This window comes from Ornithorhynchus anatinus, chromosome 2, assembly GCF_004115215.2.
Source record: "Ornithorhynchus anatinus isolate Pmale09 chromosome 2, mOrnAna1.pri.v4, whole genome shotgun sequence".
Lineage (NCBI taxonomy): Eukaryota > Metazoa > Chordata > Mammalia > Monotremata > Ornithorhynchidae > Ornithorhynchus > Ornithorhynchus anatinus.
This window is the reverse complement of record NC_041729.1, coordinates 111894574-111900573: the sequence shown is the minus strand read 5'-3', so window position 1 is coordinate 111900573 and position 6000 is coordinate 111894574.

The window sequence follows — 6000 nt, the reverse complement described above, 5'->3', positions numbered from 1 at the left end:
ATGTTCAGTGACCAAGCGATGGACAGCATTAATCTTTTTTTGTTGCTGCTGTTTTGGTATTTCTTAAGCACTTACTATGAGCCAGGTATTCTACTAAGCGTTGGGGTAGACACAAAGTAATCAGGTAGGACTCAGACCATGTCCCACATGGGGCTCAGTCTTAATCCCCATTTTACAGATGAGGTAACTGGGGCATAGGGAAGTTAAGCAACTTGCTCAAGGTCACATAGCAGACAAATGACAGAACTGGGATTAGTACCTAGGTTCTTCTGACCTCCAGGCCCATGCTCTATTGACTAGGCCTTGCTGCTTCTTTAATCTAGCATGATTCTTTCCTTGCTGTCTCCAGGGAATGAAGATGGAAGAGAGAGCATTCTGGGTGAATATTACCAGCCTTCTTCCCTTTCACGCCTAGAGCTTCCAGAGCCTCTCCCAGGGCAGAGGCAGAGCACAAGATTTTCAATGTTGAGAAAACAAAGAGGACTACAAGGAATTTCACTGTCGATGTTTCAGCAATCAAACACTTTTACTAAACACCTTCTATTTGGAGAATGCTGTATTTAGTCCTTAGGAGAGTAAAACAACTAACAGACATGATTCCCCCACTCACTGCACTTAAAAATGAGTAGTGGAGGCAAAAACTAAAATAAATTATTGATAGGAAGATATCATAGAGAATAAAGCTATGCACCTAAGTGTGTTGCATTCAGTGGGTATTCAATAAATAACATTAATACCATTCTTTCCTGCTTCCCAACATCGATGTTTTGACCAAGAAATTTGTTTCAATGAATCAATCTTAGTTATTGAGCATCTGGTATTGTATTTTTGGGGTAGTACAATTGAATTAGTAGACCTAATCCCAGTCCTCAAGGTGCTTACAATGTAGCAGGGGAAATAGCTCTGGGGAAACAATAGACATGTACAAAAGTACTAGCAGGGATTATGAGTATTTAACTGCTTATTGGCATCACAGTGATGAAATAAAATGGCAGTTGCATCTCTCCTCACCTTGCCGCCCTGTCCTGACTTCCCACTCTCGATGATCAGGTCTCCGCTCTCAACTCCACCCTCTCTACTCATCTCAACTCTCTCGCTCCCCCTTTCCCTCCGCCGCTCTCGCTCCACCAACCCACAGCCCTGGATCACCTCCTCTGTCCGCCTCCTACGTTCCTATGCTCGAGCTGCTGAGCACTCCTGGCGAAAGTCCAAGCACCAAGCCGACCTCACACACTTCAATTTATCCTTTCCTGCCTTAACTCTGCCCTCTCCTCCGCCAGGCAAAACATCTTCTCCTCCCTCATCAACACCCATGCCCGTCACCCCCGCCAATTGTTCCGGACCTTTAACTCTCTCCTTAGGCCCCCTGTTCCTCCCCCTCCGCCATCTCTCACCCCCAATGATCTGGCCACCTATTTCCTCACAAAAATCAACACAATCAGGTCTGAGCTCCCCAAAGTCACCCCTCCGCCTCTCCCCTCCCCCCCACCAACCTTTTCCATCCTTCCCTGCAGAATCCTCAGAGGAGATATCCTCCCTTCTTGCAAGTGCCACCCCCTGCACCTGCGCCTCAGACCCCATTCCCTCTCACCTTATTAAAACCATCGCCCCTGCCCTCCTCCCTTCCTTAACTTCTATTTTTAACCACTCAATCCCCAATGGCTCCTTCCCCTCTGCCTTCAAACATGCCCACGTCTCCCCCATCCTAAAAAAACCCACTCTTGACCCCACTTCCCCCTCCAGTTATCGCCTTATCTCCCTACTACCCTTCCTTTCCAAAATCGTAGAACGAGTCATCTACAATCGCTGCTTAGAATTCCTTAACTCCCATTGTCTCCTAGAACCCCTCCAATCTGGCTTCCATACCCTCCACTCTACCAAGACTGCTCTCTCTAAGGTCACCCATGACCTCCTTCTTGCCAAATGCAATGGCTCTTACTCCATTCTAATCCTCCTTGACCTCTCTGCTGCCTTTGACACTGTCGACCATCCCCTCCTCCTTCACACCTTATCTCACCTTGGCTTCATGGACTCTGTCCTCTCCTGGTTCTCCTCTTACCTCTCTGGCCGGTCATTCTCGGCCTCCTTCACTGGAGCCTCCTCCCCCTCCCATCCTTTAACTGTTGGAGTTCCTCAAGGGTCAGTTCTTGGCCCTCTTCTGTTCTCCATTTACACTCACTCCCTTGGTGAACTCATTCGCTCTCACGGCTTTGACTACCATCTCTACGCAGATGACACGCAGATCTACATCTCCGCCCCTGTCCTCTCCCCCTCCCTTCAGGCCCGCATCTCCTCCTGCCTCCAGGATGTCTCCACCTGGATGTCAGCCCGCCACCTAAAACTCAACATGAGCAAGACTGAGCTCCTCATGTTCCCTCCCAAACCCGGTCCTCTCCCAGACTTCCCTATCACCGTGGATGGCACGACCATCCTTCCCGTCTCTCAGGCCCGCAATCTCGGTGTCATCCTTGACTCATCTCTCTTGTTCACCCCACACATCCTATCCGTTACCAAGACCTTTCACCTTTACAATGTCGCCAAGATGCGCCCTTTCCTCTCCACCCAAACGGCTACCTTACTGCTACGGACTCTCGTTATATCCTGGCTAGACTACTGTGTTAGCCTTCTCTCTGATCTCCCTTCCTCCTCTCTCACCCCGCTCCAGTCTATTCTTCACTCCGCTGCCCGGCTCATTTCCTGCAGAAACGATCTGGGCATGTCACTCCCCTTCTTAAACACCTCCAGTGGTTGCCTATCAACCTCCGCTCCAAACAAAAACTCCTCACTCTAGGCTTCAAGGCTCTCCATCACCTTGCCCCTTCCTACCTATCCTCCCTTCTCTCTTTCTACTGCCCACCCCGCACGCTCCACTCCTCTGCCGCCCACCTCCTCACCGTCCCTCAGTCTCGCCTATCCCGCCGTCAACCCCGGGGCCACGTCCTCCCACGGTCCTGGAACGCCCTCCCTCCTCACCTCCGCCAAACTGATTCTCTTCCCCTCTTCAAAACCCTACTTAAAACTCACCTCCTCCAAGAGGCCTTCCTAGACTGAGCTCCCCTTCTCCCTCTACTCCCTCGACCACCCCCCCTTCACCTCTCCACAGCTTAACCCTCTTTTCCCCCCATTTCCCTCTGGTCCTCCCCCTCTCCCTTCCCATCCCCTCAGCACTGTACTCGTCTGCTCAACTGTATATATTTTCATTACCCTATTAATTTTGTTAATGAAATGTACATCACCTTGATTCTATTTAGTTGCCATTGTTTTTACGAGATGTTCTTCCCCTTGACTCTATTTATTGCCACTGTTCTTGTCTGTCTGTCTCCCCCGATTAGACTGTAAGCCCGTCAAACGGCAGGGACTGTATCTGTTGCTGACTTGTTCATTCCAAGCGCTTAGTACAATGCTCTGCACATAGCGCTCAATAAATACTATTGAATGAATGAATGAATGGATATGAAGTATGGAGATTAGAAATTAAAGCATCCTAGAAAAGATATGATTTCAGAAGGTCTTTGATTATGGGGAGAGCAGTGGTCCACTGGATATGAAGGTGAGGAAGTTTCAGGCAGAAGGAGGGTATGAGCTAAAGGTTGGAAGGAGGAGAAATGAGAATGTGGCACGAGTGAGGTTAGTTAGAGAGGAATTAAGAGTGTGAGGTAGTTTGGAGTGAGAGAAGAGAGAGGATAGCAGCATGGTTTAGTGAATAAAGCATGGGCTTGGGAGTCAGAGGACCAGGGTTCTAATCCCAGCTATATCACTTCTCTACTGTGCAATTTTGGGCAAATCACTTAACTTCTCTGGGACTCAGTGATCTCATCTGTAAAATCTGTGAACCCCATGTGGGACATAGACTTTGTCCAACCTGATTAGCTTGTAACTAATCAGTGCTTAGTACAGTGCTTGGTATGCGTTTAGTACAGTGCCTGGCACATACCATTAAAAAAACCAACAAAATTCCCTCTACTGGAAACTAAAAATCAACTGAAGATTAGAGAAGCAGCATGGCCTAGTAGATAAAGCAGAGACCTGGGAGTCAGAAGGAACTGAGTTCTAATCCTTACTCTGACACTTGTCTGCTGTGTGACTTTGGGCACATCACTTAACTTCTCTGTGCCTCAGTTCCCTCAACTTTGTGTCCAATTGGATTAGTTTGTATCTACCCCAGCCTTACTATAGTGCTCAGCATGGAATAAGTGCTTAAAAAATGCCATAAAATATTAAAAGCAGTCCAGAGTACTCCATTTTCAAGCCTACCTCTTCAAGCCTACCTCACCAATCTCCCATTGCATGCTTAATCAATCGATTGTATTTCTGAGAGCTTACTGTGTTCAGACCACTGTACTAAGCTCTTGGAAGCATACAATAAAAGAATTGGTAGATACGTACCTTGTCCACAATGAAATTCCCATCTAGTGGAGGAGACAGACATTATTATAAATAAATTATGGATCTGTACGTAAGTGTTGTGGAGTTGAGTGGGAAGGTAAATTAAGAGTGCAAATTCTAATGCAAGGGTGAAGAAGAAGGGAGTGGAAGAAGAGGAAATAAGGGCCTAGGCAGGGAAGGTCTCTTGGAGGAGATGTGCCTTCCGTAAGGCTTTGAAAATGGAAAGAGCGATTGTTGGATATAAAGAGAGTGGGCATTACAGGTCAGAGGCAGGACAGGGTCAAGAGGTTGGCCGCAAGATAGATGAGATCGAGGTACAGTGAATAGGTTGGCATTAGAAGAGTGAAGTATGCGGGCTGGGTTGTAGTAGGAAAGGGAGGTAAGGTAAGAAAGACTGCAAGGTGATTGAGTTCTTTAAAGCCAGTGGTAGGGAGTTTCTGTTTGATGCAGAGGTGGATGGACAACCACTAAAGTTTCTTGAGGAGTGGGCAAATAAGGACTGAATGTTTTTGTAGAAAAATGATCCACACAGAAGAGTAAATTATAGACTGAAGTGGAGAGAGACAGGAGACAGGGAGGTTGATGGATGGAGAGAAAAGCGTGGATTTTAATGAAGTTGTGAAGGTAAAAATGACAGGATTTGATGACAGATATATGTAGGTAGAATCAGAGTGATGAGTAGAGGAAAATCCTAAAGTTACAGGCTTTTGAGATAGGGAGAATGGTGATGCTGTCTACAGTAATGGGAAAGTCACTGGGAAGACAGTGTTTGGCTAGGAAGATGATGAGTTCTGTTTTGGACTTGTTACATCTGTGATGGTGGATGTCCAGGTAGAGACACTCTGAAGGCAGGAGAAAAAGTAAGACTACAGAGAAGGAGAAAGATCAGGGCTGGAGATGTAGATTTGGGAATCATCCATAGACATGGTAGTTGAAATCGTGGGAGTGGAAGAGTTCTCTAAGGGAGTGGGCTTAAAGGTTCTCAATAGAAAACCTTGGCCTAGTCCCTGCCTCTTTCCCTGAACTCTGTCCCAAACAGTTCTCCCCTTGCTCCACCTTTCCTTGGTTTCTTAGGGGTATGAGTTTTGTGGTCTCTCTCTGGTGGACCCATCCAGGTATTGCACAACCTGGATGACTCTTTCACCTCTGCCCCCAAGGTCCTTTAGAGTTCTACTAGTACATTATGTATTGACCCCATTTCCTATCCAGTAGATGGGGCAATCAGTTTACGGAGCAACCCCCATAAAGGGACAGGGAACCACCACTTGTGTCACATGGCCTAGAGCAGGACTACTCTAGGAGGAAGGTGGGGGTGGAGAGGAAAAGAGGGCCAGCTGCCCTTTGTATTTTTTGCAATGGATGTTTCCTCTGACATTTGTCTTTTAGTTTGTATACAGTTCAAGGGTGGGGCCCATGGAAAGGCTGCAGTGTGGCTATTTCCATTACAATTTCTAGCAATGAGAGTTACATGAATGATTTTCCTAGCTCATGAAGTCAGTGATGGTGCATCAGCAAAGGCACAGGCCCTAAATAGAGATGGAGATTCCTTTTTCATTTCCTCTCCCTGGCTATATTAAGTTGTGGTCAGCAATGGTTCTTCATGGAGGTGAGCCA